Raw genomic sequence first — 17,582 nt, forward strand, 5'->3', positions numbered from 1 at the left:
CAAGGGATAGGAATGGCAAGATTCATGAACCATGGATGACAGGAGAAATTATGTGACTAGCCAAGAAGAAAGGGGAAGCATACATCAGGTCCAGGCAGCTAAGAACAGAACGGGCCTTGGAGGAAAATCGGGAGAATATTATCAATCTTAAATGAGGAATCAAGTGGACTAAAAGGGATCATGAAATAACTTTAGCAAACAGAATGGGCAGCACGGTGGCACAGTGGTTAGCACTGCTGCCTCACAGCGCCTGAGACCCAGATTCAATTCCCGACTCAGGCGACAGACTGTGTGGAGTTTGCACGTTCTCCCCGTGTCTGCATGGGTTTCCTCCGGGTGCTCCGGTTTCCTCCCACAGTCCAAAGATGTGCAGGTCAGGTGAATTGGCCATGCTAAATTGCCCGTAGTGTTAGGTAAGGGGTAAATGTAGGGGTATGGGTGCGTTGCGCTTCGGCGGGTCGGTGTGGACTTGTTGGGCTGAAGGGCCTGTTTCTACACTGTAAGTAATCTAATCTAATTAAGGAGAATCCCAAGGCCTTTTATTTATTTATAAGACCCAAGAGGGTAACTAGACAAAGGATTCGTCCACTGAAGGATAAGGAAGGAAGGTTATGTGTTGAACCTGAGAAAATGGATGAGATTCCCATTAATTACTTTGCATCAGTGTTCACTGTGGAGAGGGACATGTTTAATGTTGATATTAGAGAAAAAAGTTTGTTTACAATGGATCACATTGACAGAAGGAGGGAGGATGTGTTGGGTAGGCTAAAGGATATTAAGGTGGACAAATCCCCAGATCCGGATGGGATCTATTTCAGGTTGCCCCTTTGAGGGATGTCTTCTCCTGGATGACCAGAAAGGGAGGGATACAGTCAGATGAAAGAGGATGGTATGTTGTTGGTGGTGAAGCAGACAGTTGAATTTGGTGATGTATCCCAGGACAGTGAGCAGGCAAATGACCTGCAGGTAAATGATACGCAAGCTGGGAACAAATACATTAACTGAGAGATGATGCTCAAGTGTTATGACACAGGGTAAGCCCTCCTGATCAATATAAACCAGCAACACAGAAAAGATTTATCCCGTGCAATAATCTGTGAAAATTCGAGAGGCCAAGAACTATTTAAAGTAAATATTAATGACTTTATTTCTTAAAATATAACAGAGAATAATTAATGAACAATTATTTACAACTCCTTCCTCTAACCTATCTTTATCTTCCCCTTCTATAATATTTGTCCGATAAAGCACCCTGATTAAGATTTACCAAAATTCAACTTTTCAAAAACCAGCCAGATGTCAAATCTCCTTGGCTTCTTCTTAGGGATTTCTGCTTCACAGGTCATGGATCGATAAAGATACCTTGAAGAGAGCTACTCTCCGGGCAGTCTGCAGATATCATTAGCTTGGCAGTTTTCCTCCCGACTGTTCATTTTTTCCTGATCTTACACCACCAAAACATTGGATTGTTTTAAAATTGTCAATAAACTAAATTGGAGTTTGGTATATTTTTGGGGTATAATTTAAACTGATTGGATGAATTCTAATTTGTTACCAGGCAACCAGCTAATCGAGTTGTTCAACCAAATGTTGCACTATACCCTTTTCAGAACACTTGGTGCTGTGTCAGGTAGTTCTGCTAGCTTTTAGCTCTCTTAAAGTACAGTACATCCACATCTTCATAACACAAGGCAATTGTGAAAGTAGTGGTATATGAATCCTGGTGAGTGGTGAGTGCAGTGGCAGAGGTAATGTGCGGTAGCAGAGAGAAGATGGTGACACTTACCCCTGATAGAAAGAAGAATGTCATTCTCCTTCTTACAGTATTCCCTGGACCAAGCAGACCACACTATCCCAGTGGAACCTTAGACTTGGCTGCAAGGGTCTAGTGTTATGGCCTCCTCTGCCGGCCTTACAGGAAGAGAACACCTCTACCTCTCTACCCATCCTTCCAGCTGCACTTTCAGTCTACAATCACTAACACTATTCTCCCCTCCTTTGACATCTTCTGACTGAATGCCCATCATCAAGCAATGCAACTTCAGAGTGCTAATGCTCATGTGGGTACAGTGTGACCTTTTAAATATGGCACGGGCACAAGGGATATTTTAATAGATAGTCACTGAATAATGAGTTCTTTCAGGAACAGTGCATGGTATTGCAGTTTAAATTAGGTAGAGGGCACCATAAGTGATGGGTAGGTAAGTTATGAGTAGAGTTTCATAAGATACAGCAAAAGATCTTGTTTGGCCTTGTGGAGGAAAGCACTCCAAAAAATCTGACAAAAGTGACACTTAAACAAAAAAAAAACAAGATTCATCTCAGAGGCAGAGGAGACAGATTCTGTATAATACACTAAACCCCACTTAAAATAAATTACTTTTTAGATTTAGATGTAATACGTCACATGTACATAACTTTGCAGAATGCCACATGATGAAATCTACATCCTCAATACCAGTCATTTAATAGGTTAGGTTGGCCCCATTACATTTTTATTGTGATTGCAACCAAGAAAAACTTCAATACTATGAGTGATACACATACAAAACAATTTTTTTGAAGTACCAATTTAACAGAAATAGCAACATTTGACAAGAAGTAATAAAATGATCAATTTCCTTTTCTTTTCCTTCCTCTAGGCCTGTCTGGCATAATTAACCTGACTGGCTTGATTCTCCTTCTGTCTGTGTAACTTCTTCCATTTCCATTTTCCCTAACTTGACAATGTACTCTCTCAGTGTCACTGACTGTCAACCTTGGCCAGAGCTTTGAATAGGTGAACCAACTCCACATAATGCCTCATCTATCATAACTCCGCTTCACTGTATTGTATTCATTTCTTACTTTGTTATTGACAACAGCTTTCAGCAAACAAAATCTTGTCCTCCATATGTTTTAAATACTAGCTGTCAGGTAAGCAACTTGTTGTCAATTGTAAGGTTATTCAAGTGAACAGAAAATTGCCTAGCCTGTGTTGAAAAACAATACGGAAAATATTCTCTAGCTTGTCAACTAACAAATACTTCTACAAAGTTCTCTTCACAATTATTCATCAACACTTGGAAATGGAAGAGAAGCAAGTCTATCTGTGACAATTATCACAGTATTTCACTTCTCTTCACAGCAAGAACTTTTTTCAAGTCTGATTTTTCAATAGGATTATTTCTCATCTTACAGACCCAGTCTACAAGAAGCACAGTAAGGTTTTTGTACTGAAAAAGAAACAGTCAACATGGTTTTTGCAAACATCAAATTCAAGAGAAACCCAATGAACAGAAAATCCTCTACATAGAGTTTGTTGATCCAACCAAGGTCTTTAAGGTAATAAACCATGAAGATCTGTGGAAGGTATTGTGCAAACAAAGATGCCCTCAAAAGATAATGAGGTTGATTTGCTCATTTCATGAAGGCATGATTGCAAGTATAAAGCATGACAAAGATTTATCACTTGCTTTTTCTGTCACTAATGGCATCAAGCAAGATTGCATAATGGCTCCAGTTCTGTTTATCATTTGTTTTTGGCCATACTCCTGTATATACTCAAGTTCTCCAATGTAAGAGTAAATCTCAACATTGGAGTACACACTGATGACAGGGTAGATAGCATGCTTTTAATCTGAAAGATTTACGGTATTCAAAAAGGTCATTGAACAACTATTAACTGATTTTATTTTAACAAATGACTGTGCTGCCCATTACATACACTATGAAGGAAATCCGACAGCTTGTTCATAGTTCTGTCCAAGCCTCAGAATCTTTCAGCATGAGAGTGAAAAAGACAGAGATTTTTTTATGACAGAGACCTGCTGTACCTTTCCAGCAAGACATACTCAACTTTGATCTCCAGCATCTGCAGTACTCACTTTCTCCAAGATCTTTTACAGCTTGCTTAGACTGAAATTCCAGGGTTTTACAATCATAATTAATAATACATGCCTAAACTCATCATTTCAGCTATAGAATCATAGAAACCCAACAGTGTAGAAACAGGCCACTGCCCCATCAAGACGACAGCGACTCTCCGAAGAGCCAGATCCATCCCCCTTTCCTATCTCTGTAACTCTCCATTCCCCATGGCTAATCCACCTAACCTGCACAACCTGAACACTGTAGGCAATTTAGCATGACTACTACACCTACCCCACATATCTTTGGACTGTGGGAGGAAACCAGAGCCCCTGGAAGAAACCCATGCAGACATGGGGAGAATATGCAAACTCCACAGTCAACTGAAGGTTGAATTGAACCTGTTCCTTGATGCTCTGAGGCAGCAGTGCTAACCACTGAGCCACCATGCCATCTTGTGAGTATCCTTTCCAACAACATCATGTTGGATGAGAAATTCACCCAACATCTGGCTAAATAAAGACTTGTTGGCAGTTGTCATGGAAAGCCAGGCCCATCAGTCTTAGGGTCTGCTTGTGAGGCACAGACACCTGCACTCTATCTCTCCAGCAATTGGTTCTCAGGATCAGAGGTATGACAACAGAGAACTTGGCATGCACTCATAGTGCCTTTCATTATAAAGAGACAAGGAGGTACCTGAAGTTACCTGGTCAGAGGAGGAAACACACAGAGGCCCTTTTGAAATTACCCATCAGGACACTCCAGGTTTCTGGGCCAGCAACCTCCATCTTGGATGTCCACTTCTGACTCTTTGAGCTTCTCACTGAGGAGGAGCTACCTGCCTCAAGCAAGAAGACTGTCAGCATGTCTGGGCTATCCATGCACAAATGCCCCTATGATAGCCTGACAAAACCTCCAGGATAAACAGGCTCCACTGCTGATCAGCTGCTGAACCTGGATCAACACTAAAGCAGAGTAGGAGCTAGAGAAAACTTATTGACAGCACTTTAGTACCACAGATGATAGTGTACTGTATATAAATGCTCACGTTTGTGTAAATGTTATTGGTTTAGCACAACATCCATTTGTTTGAGAGTCTGTGTAACCCTGAATATAACTGTACCAGCAGGATGCTATTCTTCAATCTCATTGAGGATGTACCATGGATTGATGCCTGTGTTGAGAGTCTGCTAAAGCATATGGAAGTATAAAGGATAATGGGTTTTGCAGACACCATTGTCTGTCATCCCACAGTATCTCTACTCTTTCCCTGACCTATGTGGCCAAAAGTGCGAGTGTGAATGAAGTGGCCAGCAAAGTCTAGGACAAAGAGGTACACAACAAATGGGAGAAATGAAATAAGATGGCAAGGGATTAGAGGGTCCACTGTACTGAGTCCCGTATGGTGAAAAGGTCTGTGTGTAATGTTGCTTCTCTTTAAAGGGCCTCACTTTTGTGGTTATGCAGACGCCTCCTTCAGAGGTAGAGATACTGTGGGGTTGGTTGGAGCCATATTCTTCCCCATTGTGCACTTTCAATTTTCAGCTTAATGTAAGGAGACTATGAACACGCTTTGGTTAATAGCTTCCAGCATCTGCCTGTATATGTCTTTGAAGTCCCAAACATCCAGATCACCTTCCTGACAGACCTTCCTATGATATGAAGTAACAATGCCAGGTACAGCCATACACAGACCCACCCCTGAACCTAGGTGCTCCTAAGTGTTGCCAAAACACCTCCCACCTATGCTTTAATATATTCTCCCCTTTACACGTACAGTTGTTGCACCTTTGTAATTGTCATCTCCTAGCCTGCAATCTCCACCAATATGTTCCTGAGCCTCTTCAAACAATGCCACCACCATTCCACCTCCCCTCTACCATCCCAATGACCAGTTTTCCTGTTAGTGTCTCTAGTTGGACACCATGGACTAACTGTAGAATGCCCTCTTGAGCTAACTGGAAAACCCGACACAAGAATTGCGTGTGCATCATCCCCTACAGCGTTTGCCCTATTACCATCCACTCCTCTGTCCAACTAGAGCCACAGGGCTGACTATGACCCACTCCCCAAGCTGCAGGTTGCAAGCTTCCTGACTGAGGAGAGCCAGATCAGATTCCTGACTGTGACTAATCCCAGACTGTATATACTTATTATGGCAGGACTACCCTGTCAGGTGTCACCATAGACTTCAGTGAGGACTACCCCTCTAAGACACTGAAACATGGTTGCTTGCTTGCTGCATATGCAGTGTGTGAGCTGCTGACACATGGTGCAGATGTGAGGTTGAACATAGCACACTGCTGTGTAGCAAGATCTCGCCTCTTGATTAAGGATTGCTGACCAGAAAGACAAGCTGTTTGCTTGTGTGACTGAGATAATGCACACAGCAAGGCCATTCCACAATTTCAGTATGCATCCAGGCCCAGGTAAACAGAAATATGAATCAGATTTGTTTTTAAAAAGAATTGTTATTTATTGCAAACAAGTAGATTCTACCTACAAGTACACAACTATGAACTGTTGACATAAAGCTTGGAGGAAACTGAACTCTTGATTCTTCTGAACTAAATGTAGTTCCCTCTTATCTTTCTTTTCCTATCAGTTATAAACTTGGCAGTTAAAAATTTCATGCATTAACCCCAGTATCATGCTAGGCTTGAATCATAGGGTTTTTTTTAGTTCACAGTTTCAAATGACTTTCTGACCTCTTAAAAATTGTCTTCACTGAAATGAAACAACACAAATGCCTTTTTTAAAAAAATTCAAATCTTAAATCTTTATAGTGTACAGTATTTACCTATATCACAGTGTATTATCATCAAATAATAACAAGTACTTTTATGCAAAACTTTCCACTGGAACATATTATTACAACTACACCGAAGACATGAGGCATATGGCAAATGAGATTACATGCCACATGCTATGGTACATTGACTAGTGATTAGCAGAAACATTGAAAAGTTAGTGAGGGTGTGCTAGGCATGTCAGAGCCACCATCCTTAGCAAACTATAGAACATTTATACCCAAACCAGAGTCCATCAATCCCTTGGCCCGAATGTGTATCTGATTTTAAGAACTTAAGAAAGCCTGCAATGGTTAAACTGTTAGCTTTAATTCTTTATTTTTCAAGTTAAGAAGGACTGTAATGTTTAACTTGTAAGTTTGTTCTTCATTTCTTTCTACTCTGTTCTTGTAGCTGGGTGCTTGTACCTAAGATGATGCCGTGTGTTGCAACATTTAAAACATTCCACTTACACTTTTGTACTTGAGTACACAGGGCAAAAAAGCCTAAAACTAAATCTGTTTATCATGAATGGAGCCTTTTTTTTAAACTTAGTCACTGGTTATTTTTCTAAAGTTCCAATACTAAGTCAGGTAACAAACACATCAATCACATGAGGGATTTTTGCCAAAAGCGGTGTGAACAATATGACATCCTCAGCACATTACCTAAGATCAAATAGCTTTTCCAGGTGGATGCTTTGAACCATTAAATCACTCATCATGAGGTGTTGGACAATGAATGAAAATTTTTGTGTCTCCATGTTACACCTCAGACCTGCATCTCTGGATCTGGAGTTGCCATTAACAAGCAGAGATCATTTTCAAAAGGCAAGCATTAACAAATTTGAACAAGCCAACACCTAACCAAATTCTTTAAGATGCATGATGCCTCAACAAACAAGGCAGAATGAAAACTGCACATGACTGACATGAGAGTGTAGAAACACCTCACCCACACAAAGGAAAAAAGGTCTAAGTTACACACTTCACAAGATGGGTATGCAGATAGATTTCCAAAGCACACTGGGAGCCTAAGTCTTATGAAATCATGATATCTAACATAAGGGAAGTGGTTAAGATTATAATGGCTCTCTTATATCTTACGTAATCTATAATGATTGTGATAGATGACTTATCTTCAGATTCTATTACTTCTTACTTCTATACTTATCTTTCTTTTATATTAGTGATAACAAATTCCATTTAAAAAAAACAGTGGGCAAGATATCCAAGATGTCCCAGAAAGTGAGAGGAATGGATAAGAGATAAAATGCGGCAGATGTCTAAAGTCCAGGTCAAAAACACAAATTTGAAAAATTATGTTTTAAAGAAAAATTGAAAATCAGAATAGTTTTGTGCATCCTGGATGAACAGTCAAGGAGAGAGATGGTATCAATGGTAAGGAATTGTGTGGCAGACAGCAAAAGCTACAAAAGGTAAAACTCCTTCCCCTGCCCATTCAACCTCAATCTCATTATTTCACTTCCTATTCATTTACTTTGTTCTGATTGCATCCCTTCTATGCAAATAATCATTATTGTTAAATGCCCTCCATGCCCCTCAATGAACAATGAAAATCTATTTTCAGAAATTCATCAAAATATACGGCTTTCCTGTTCTGTATACATGTAAACAAGAGGCCAATGTTTTCAGAACTGAATATAAGAAATCAAACATTCAGTGCAATCAGACACTAAATTGTGTTGAGAACAAACACAGATTACTGCTGAAGTTAACACACCTAGTAAGAACTACAAGTAAAAGATGTATGTTGCTTCATTAAGTTTATAAAAAGCTGCTGAGATAAATGTTTTCTTTCATTGAGTCAAAGGATTTTCAATATAAGTCCATGTCTACTTTGTTGATAAGCTCAAAGAAACTTTGAGGAGATAAAGATCAAACAGGTTTATTGTACAAATAAAATTTGAATTATACACATTTAAGAAACAACTGTTTGCATGTGATTTGATATCGATACAATTCAAATAATTTATTCCTTATTGCCAAGTAGAAGGAGCTTGTTCCAATGGTGCAACTATTTATAGCCTGTCCTGAGACCATTTATCAATGGAACAACTGCAGAAAGCTTAATTTGATTCCTAACTTGAACACAAGATTACAAGAAATAGGAACAGGAAAAGGTCATTTGGCCCATTGATCTTGGTCTGCTATTCAAATGAGCAGGGCTGACCCAATCATGGCTTTAACTCTACTGTACTTGTCCCCAAGAGCGTTTAAATCCCAAGTCAATCGAAAATCTGACAACACGTTTATAAGGTATATTTATTTTATAAGGTAAAAGCTCTGAACTGGTTATTACTGAAGATTGCATTAAGCACCATGCAATATGATGGTGTAATAGGGACTTGGGTGGGGAGAAAGTGAAACATCTTAGGATTTTGAAGGGTGAAGATATTTATACACAGGTTTTTGAGTAGTCTTAGTGACAATGTCTAGCTTACTTATGTTGCTATCATTGTCATCAGCAGTAAATCACTCACTAATGTGTATGATTGTCTACTTGGGAAATTCTGTGTCACTAGTCATAGGTTTTGTGGGTCCTTGCATGGCTAATGAGTCTAATCCTAGACACACATCTTTGACCATATATTTGGCAGCTGTTTCTGGGAAATGGAAGTGGTCCTTGGCTTTGAAATCATTGACATTCCTTTCCCTGGTTCCTTTCCTGTCAAATCTCCTCCTGCCAAATTCCCGAAGAACTATCTCTTTATAAACAATTGTGAGGCATTCTCAAAGAATTATCTCTTCATAAAGAAGCTTTGGTATCTCTGAATGATATGTTGACATCAGTTTGTATTTCTTAAGGGAAGCCTTCAAGGAGTCTTTGAAAAGCTTTCTCTGTCCTCCTCTCATTTGGCAGCTCCTTGACCTTGGTGAAGAAGATTTGTTTTGGCTTGTTTTGGCAATGGGAACTCAGATACCCTAATCATGAAAATACCCTTTGGCCTCTATTCTGGTGAATCACAGAATCCCCACACGGTGTGGAAGGAAGCCCTTCAGCCCATTGAGTCCATATCGACCATCCAAACAGCATTCCACCCAGACCCAAACCCATTACCTATCTCTGTAAGACTGCACATACTGCGGGGCAATATAGCATGAGGTTGAGAATGTGGCGCTGGAAAAGCACAGGAGGTCAGGAAGCGTCCGAGGAGCAGGAGTTTCAGGCAAAAGCACTTTATCAGGAATGAGGCTGTGAGCCGAGGAGGTGGTGAGATAAATGGGAGGGGTGGAACTAAGAGGAAGGTAGCTGAAAGAGCGATAGGTGGATGGAGGTAGGGGTAATGGTGATAGGTCGGAAAGGAAGATGTAGCAGATAGGTGGGAAGGAAGATGGATAGATAGGAAAGGTCATGAGGGTGGTGCTGTATTGGAAGGTTGGATCTGGGATAACGTGGGGGTGGGGGAAATGAGGAAACTGATGAAATCCACATTGATGCCACGGGGTTGCAGGGTCCCAAGGCGGAAGATGAGATGTTCTTCCTCCAGGCATTGGGTGGTAAGGGAGTGATGATAGATGAGGCCCAGGATCTGCATATCCTCGGCAGAGTGGGAGGGGGGATTGAAGTGTTTGGCCATGGAGGGGTGGGGCTGGTAGGGTAGATGTCCCAGAGATTTTTCTGAAATGCTTTGCAAGTTGGCATCCTGTCTCCCCAATGTAGAGGAGACTACATCGGGAGCAACGGATATAATAAATTACATGTGTGGAAGTGCAGGTGAAACTTTGATCAATGTGGAAGGCTCCTTTGAGGCCTTGGATGGAGGTGAGGATGTAAGTATGGGCCAGATTTTACAATTCTTTCAGAGAAAGGTGCCGGGAGGGGACACGGGATTGGTCGGGGGCATTGACCTGATGAGGGAATTAAAGGCATTGAGTTATAGACATGTACAGCGTGGAAACAAACCCTTCGGTCCAACCCGTCCATGCTGACCAGATATCCCAACACAATCTAGTCCCACCTGCCAGCACCCGGCCCATATCCCTCCAAACCCTTCTTATTCATATACCCATCCAAATGCCTCTTAAATGTTGCAATTGTACGAGCCTCCACCACTTCCTCTGGCAGCTCATTCCATACACGTACTACCCTCTGTGTGAAAAGGTTGCCCCTTAGGTTTCTTTTTTATCTTTCCCGTCTTACCCTAAACCTATGCCATCTAGTTCTGGACTCCCTAACCCCAGGGAAAAGACTTTGTCTATTTACCCTATCCATGTCCCTCATAATTTTGTAAGCATCTATAAGGTCACCCTTCAGCCTCTGACACTCCAGGGAAAACAGCCCAAGCCTGTTCAGCCTCTCCCTGTAGCTCAGATCCTCCAACCCTGGCAACATCCTTGTCAATCTTTTATTGAACTCTTTTCAATAGGAAGGAGACGAGAACTGCATGGAATATTCCAACAGTGGCCTAACCAATGCCCTGTACAGTCGCAACATGACAACCCAACTCTTGTACTCAATACTCTGACCAATAAAGGAAAGCATGCTAAATGCCTTCTTCACTATCCTATCTACCTGTGACTCCACCTTCAAAGAGATATGACCTGCACTCCAAGGTCTCTCTGTTCAGCAACACACCCTAAGACCTTACCCTTAAGGTGGGATCATTGGTAGGTGGTGGAAGATGATGCGATGTATACGGAGGTTGGTGAGGTGAAAGGTGAGGAGCAGGGGTTTATGTCCTTGTTGCAGTTGGAGGGGTGGAGTTCGAGGGCAGAGGTATGGAAACTGGATGAAATGTACTAGAAGGCATCAACAACCACATGGGAGGGGAAATTGTGGTCTTCAAAGGAAGAGGCCATCTGATGTGTTCTGTGATGAAACTGGTTCTCCTGAGAGATGCAGTGGAGGCAGAGGAATTGGGAATTGGGAATAAAGGATAGGATTTTTATAGTAGGTAGGATGGGAGGAGGTGTAGTTGAGGTTTCAGGAGGCAGGTGGGACTCCCAATTCCTCTGCCTCCTCCACATCTGCCCCCAGGAGGACTAGTTCTACCACAGTACACACCAGATGGCTTCTTCCTTTAAAGATTGCAATTTCCCCTCTTACTTTGTTGATGTTGCCCTCCAACACATCTCATCCACACCCTGTACCTCCACCCTCAACCCCACCCCTCCAATCGTAACAAGGACAGAATTCCCCGATCTTTACCTTCCACCCCACCAACCTCCATGTACAGCGCATCATCATCATCTACCATTTCTGCCACCTACAAATGATATATTTCCCTACCCACTCCTATCTGCTTTCCGTAAAGAACATTCCGTCCGCGAATCCCTCGTCAGGTCCACGCCCCTCCACACCAACCTACCCTCCCCTCCTGTCACCTTCCCCTGCCACTGCAGGAATTGCAAAACCTGTGCCCATACCTTCCACCTTACCTCTGTCAAGGCCCCAAAGGAGCCTTCCATCAAAGTTTCATCTGCACTTCCACACATATCATTTTCTTTATCCATTGCTCCCATTGTGGTCTTCTCTACACTGGGGAGACAGGACACCTTCTCGCAGAGCACTTCAGAGAATATCTCCGGGACACCTACACCAAATTACCCCACCGCACTGTGACTGAACACTTCAACTCCCTTCCTACTCCATCAAAGACATGCAGGTCCTGGGCTTCCTCCATTGCCACTACCTAACCACCCGATGCCTGGAGGAAGAATGCCTCATCTTCCACCTCGGGACCCGCCAAGCCCATGGCATCAATGTGGATTTCACCAGTTTCCTCATTCCCCCTGCAACCACCTTATCCCAGTTCCAACCTTCCAACTCGGCATCATCCTCAAGTCCTGTCCTATCTGTCCATCTTCCTTCCCACCGATCCACTCCACCCTAACACCATCACCCCCACCTCCATCTACCCATTGCACTCACAGCTACATTCCTCCAGCCCCAACCACCCTTCCCATTTATCTCACCACACCCTGAGCTCACAGCCTCATTCCTGATGAAGGGTTTTTGCTCAAAACATTGATTCTCTAGTTCCTCGGATGTTGCCTGACCCGCTGTGCTTTTCCAGCACCACCCTCTCAACTCTAATCACCAGCATCTGTAGTCCTCACATTTACCTAGGCAATTTAACATGGCCAATCCACAGAACCTGCATGTCTTTAGACTGTGGGAAGAAACTAGAGCACTGGGAGGAAACCCACGGAGACACAGGGAGGATGTGCAAACTTCACACAGTCACCCGAGTGTGGAACCAAACATGGATCCCTGGCGCTGTGAGGTAGCAGTGCTAACCACTGAGCCACTGTGCTGCCCAACATATTGGTTGCTTCAATAACACAGAAGTTATTACACCTGTCTTCCCAGATGATACAAGCAGCATTGATGGTAACCTTCAATGGTCATGTTTATGCATAGAGGAGAAAGTGAGGACTGCAGATGCTGGAGATCAGAGCCGAAAATGTGCTGCTGGAAACGCACAGCAGGTCAGGCAGCATCCAAGGAACAGGAAACTCGACGTTTCGGGCATAAGCCATTCATCAGGAATTCCTAATGAAGGGCTTATGCCCGAAACGTCAAGTTTCCTGTTCTTTGGATGCTGCCTGACCTGCTGCGCTTTTCCAGCAGCACATTTTCGGCCATGTTTATACATAGTCCAGATTATGAAGCTATATAGGAAAGTGGGAAAAATGATTATACCCAAAGATGTTGGTATCAGCATAGATGTCATTGGCATCAAAGAAGCATATCCTTAGCATCCAAAAGCAAATGTTGAATCTCCACATCGATGCCAGCCAGAGATGAGAGCTAGCTTCCCAATATGGGATGGTATATTTGGGAGGAATTCTCCATTAATCTTGATGGAGGGATGGACTAGAATTGACCTGTGATGGGCTAGTAAAGGATTTGAATCTTCTTGAGGTGGAGGCTGATTTGAATTCTTTGGTAAGTTTTCATGAAGCAAGGCTTAAAGATTCTCTTCCAAGACAATAGAGATGATATTGTCACTCGCATTCAAAATGTTTCACAAACAGGGTTGATGTTGTTTTCTTCTTGGATTTTAACTGGTTGAGGTTGAAAATTTTTCTGTCCACCCTGCAGGTACAGCACACCACTAGGAAGCTTGTTCTTGACAGGATAAAAAGTGGTGGTGATGAAAATAGATAAAATAGTGGGGTTGACCTCAAAGGATTCTGTCATATCATCATCTGGGAGCACCATCATCAATGTCTTGTCATGGAAGAGATGAGGATGGTGATAAACTTCACTGGACAGCCAGCCATAAGATCTTCCACAGCTCTTCCTTGATTGACTCAGTCAAAAACCTTAGTCAGACTGATAAAGGTCATATAAAATTGTAGAGCTGTACAACATGGAAACAGACCCTTTGGCCCAACTCACTCATGGTGACCAGACATTCTAAATTAGCCTAGTCCCATTTGGCTCATATTCCTCTAAAACTTTCCTATTCATATACCCACCCAGATGACTTGTAAATGATATAATTGCATCAGCCTCCATCACTTCTTCTGGCAGCTTATTCTATACACTCACCATCCTCTGTGTTGAACAGCTGTCCCTTAAGCCCCTCTTAAATCTTTCCCCTTTCACCTTAAACCTATGCCCTCTTGTTTTTGACTCCCCCACCCCAGGGAAAAGACCTTGGCTATTCACCTTATCTGCACACCTCACGATTTTATAATCCTCTATAACATCACTCCTCAACCTCCACACTCCATGGAAAATAGCCCCAGCCTATTCAGCTTCACCCTAAAACTCAAACCCTCCTTATAGCAGGGAAACCAGAAATGAACATAGAACAATTGGCATGGTTCCTGGCTTATGTCTTTGAGTTGGCCAGCAGTGAAAATCATGTCCATGATTCCAAGGTTTGGCCAGAAGCCGCATTGGCTTTTAGGAAGGATTTTCTTCAAGACTGAGAGGAGGTTCTAATGAGAATTTGAGCATGATCATCCAGTTGATGGAGATAATTTGATAATCCCCTCAGATCCCTTTGTTTCTCTTCTTGAAGGTGATGGTGATGGCAGCATCTCTGAGATTGGCAGGGATTTCTCCTTTGTCCCAGATCTTCAGGAGCAGTTGATGAAGATGACGGGTAGGCTGCGCTCCTCTGAGTTTGAAAATCTCCACTGGAATCCCATCATTTCTTTCAGCTTTCCTATTGTTCATGTGTCTAATGGCAGCTGAAACCTCTTCCAAACTATGTAGAATTCGAAGGTTATCTTTAGGATGAAGTCAGTGGTTTCCTCAAACTTGTCCTTGTTGATGATTGTATTACAGTTGAAGAGTTCTTTGAAGTGCTCCCTCCATTGGACGCTAATGTTCTCTCAGCCTTCCAAATGTTCCAGTCCCTACTCTACACTTATTTGAGGCCAAGGTCTGAAATCCATACATTGCCTTGGTGATATTAGAGATACCTCTGGTGTCATGTTTGTCAACAAGGAGTTGCAGCTCCTTTACCTTTCTGAGTCCACTATTGGTTCCTGATTTCCCTCATTCTTTTTTGTAACTCTGCCTTTGCTATCTTATGAGTTTGCCTCTTTGCCTTGCTGGTGATATTATTTTGACATGCATGCAGAGCTGTCTTCCTCTTGTCAATGAAGTCTTGGATAATGAGGTGAATCTCATCGAACCAGTCTTGGTGTTTCCTAGTCATGTAGCCAATGTTTCTTCACACCATGAGATGATGGCTGTCTTCAGCTCTTTCCAGGCTTCCTCCACACCATTAAATGAGTTCTGTGGAAATTTCAATGAAAGCAGCCCTCAAAGTTCACCAATCTGCTTGGCTATAGAAGCTGCTCAATGTTGAACTTTCCTCTGAAAGAGTTTCTTTACTGTTAACTGCATCTGTTTCAATGGTTATTGAGGACCCTATGATTTGGTTATTTGTTCAGCAATTGTCAGCATTGGTCATTGCTTTTGGTCTCAGGATTGAACAAAGACATAGTTGATCATGTGCCAGTGCTCTAATTGTGGAAACCTCCAAGAAACCTTGCTCTTGCCTTTTAGGCAGAACGGTGTGTTGGCAATGGCCAGCTGATATTCTGCACATTGGATGAGCAGGAGAACCACTTTGCAGTTGCAATTCACAACTGCTTCGTTTCCAAATTTAGACATCTGAACAAACCCTCGCATTGAAGTCCCCAAAGAGGATGACTTTATCTTCCTTAGGGCTGTTGGTGATTATGATATCCAGGCTGGAGTAGAAGCCCTCTTTAGACTTTTCTATGGCATCATAGGTTGGAGAATAGGCATTCACAGTCATTGCCTGCTGGGTCTTGATTGTTGTAGACAGTGAGATGTGAAGCAATCATCAATGCCATTGGGAGCTCTGAGAGTCAGTTGATGGGTTCATTCTTGACAGAGAATCAAATTCCATGGGTCCTGGACTGATCCTTGGGTGTTCCCCTCCAGAGAAATCTGCAACGATCACTTTTTCCCTCAGCTGCCATTCACCTGTTCTTTGAGTCTCCTTCAGGGCTGTGATAACATTGTCGATGGGCCTGAATTCATGATTACAAGGGCCCTTCTTCATTCTGGATGATTGTTCTGCTCATTATCCATGCCAGCATAAACGTTCTAGATTCTGAGATTGAGCTTGACTTTGATTTTCAGACCATACGTAGACCAGCCAGGTTGGTGATGAAACAGATCATTTTTAGGGCATCTTTTCTCACCTCTTCCCTGTGTGGTATGAGTGGATCCTGATGAGGGCTGCTCTGTCATGAAGAAAGCTGCTGAAACGCTCTCCTGTTCCTATTTTAAGAGCGACATGGCTGAGTCAAACTCCACTGCCTATATGCTAGATTGAAATATAGAACTTCCAGATATCACAAAACAGTCCCCATCACCTCATACTGTTCACCATATGATTGGTATAGTGTATGTTAAATTCCTCTGGGCATTCCTTTGTGTGTGGGACATCTTTCAATGTAGGGTAGCTGTTACACATCAGCAGACACATGGTTCTTGACTGAAGATAGATCCAGTGCTAGTGGCAAGGAAACCTCGACAGTACTGCTGCAGGTATCAGACTGATGTCATAAGAATATCTTCCACCTGGATTGATGCTGAGGACTTGTATTGGATTGTACTTTGTCTGGTTCCTCCTGTCCAACCTTACCATCATTATGGTTAAGAACTCCTGATGACATCGCTCTCAGGACCAACAATCACCTCCACTGCAACAAGATGGTAATCCACAGAAAAAGGTTACTAATATAACTTGTACCTGATTGATATTTTGCAATAAATTATTACCTATTTAAAACAAGAGCCTATACTTGTTCTGACTTACTAGTCATTTTCCTCAATCAATGTAAATCAACTAGACAAGGAAAGGGGATGGGGGTTGCAAACTATCAAACCACAAGCGAGTAAATGTTGACTTCACAACATATACAGTATACATAGCAGTGATAGACATTGTTGCTTAATATCACTGGGTAACAATATTAAAAATTCCTGTGGACCTAAGAACAATGAATTTTGTTGGACCCAGGACCATTTACAGCTTTAGATGATTTACAGATTTAAGAACTACTCAGACAGTCAACAGCTGCATCAACTGAAAAGTCAAAGGTCCTGCAGATAAACTCATATAAAGATCAACAGGGGAGAAACAGTACTGAATAGTCGAGTATTTTAATTCAGACTGAGTAAAAGAGAAATACAGAAAAAAAGTGAATTCAAAGCTAGCCACACTTAGCAATTACAGGTTCCCTCAGGAAGCAAGGTTGTATTGGAAACATTCTAATTAGATGTTCAGCTGCGAAGTGAACAAATATCGGAAGGAAATCAAGAGTCAAGTAATTTAAACTGGGTTTGTGGTACAGGTAACATAGAAAAGCAAGGATTAAGAAAATAAAGGGGCAACTTATAAATGTAAATGAATAAAATCTACCAGAAAACAATGGTAAGAAGATTATTTAGGTCACAATAAGAGTGGGAGAG

Source organism: Hemiscyllium ocellatum, chromosome 16 (genome assembly GCF_020745735.1).
Source record: "Hemiscyllium ocellatum isolate sHemOce1 chromosome 16, sHemOce1.pat.X.cur, whole genome shotgun sequence".
Classification (NCBI taxonomy): domain Eukaryota; kingdom Metazoa; phylum Chordata; class Chondrichthyes; order Orectolobiformes; family Hemiscylliidae; genus Hemiscyllium; species Hemiscyllium ocellatum.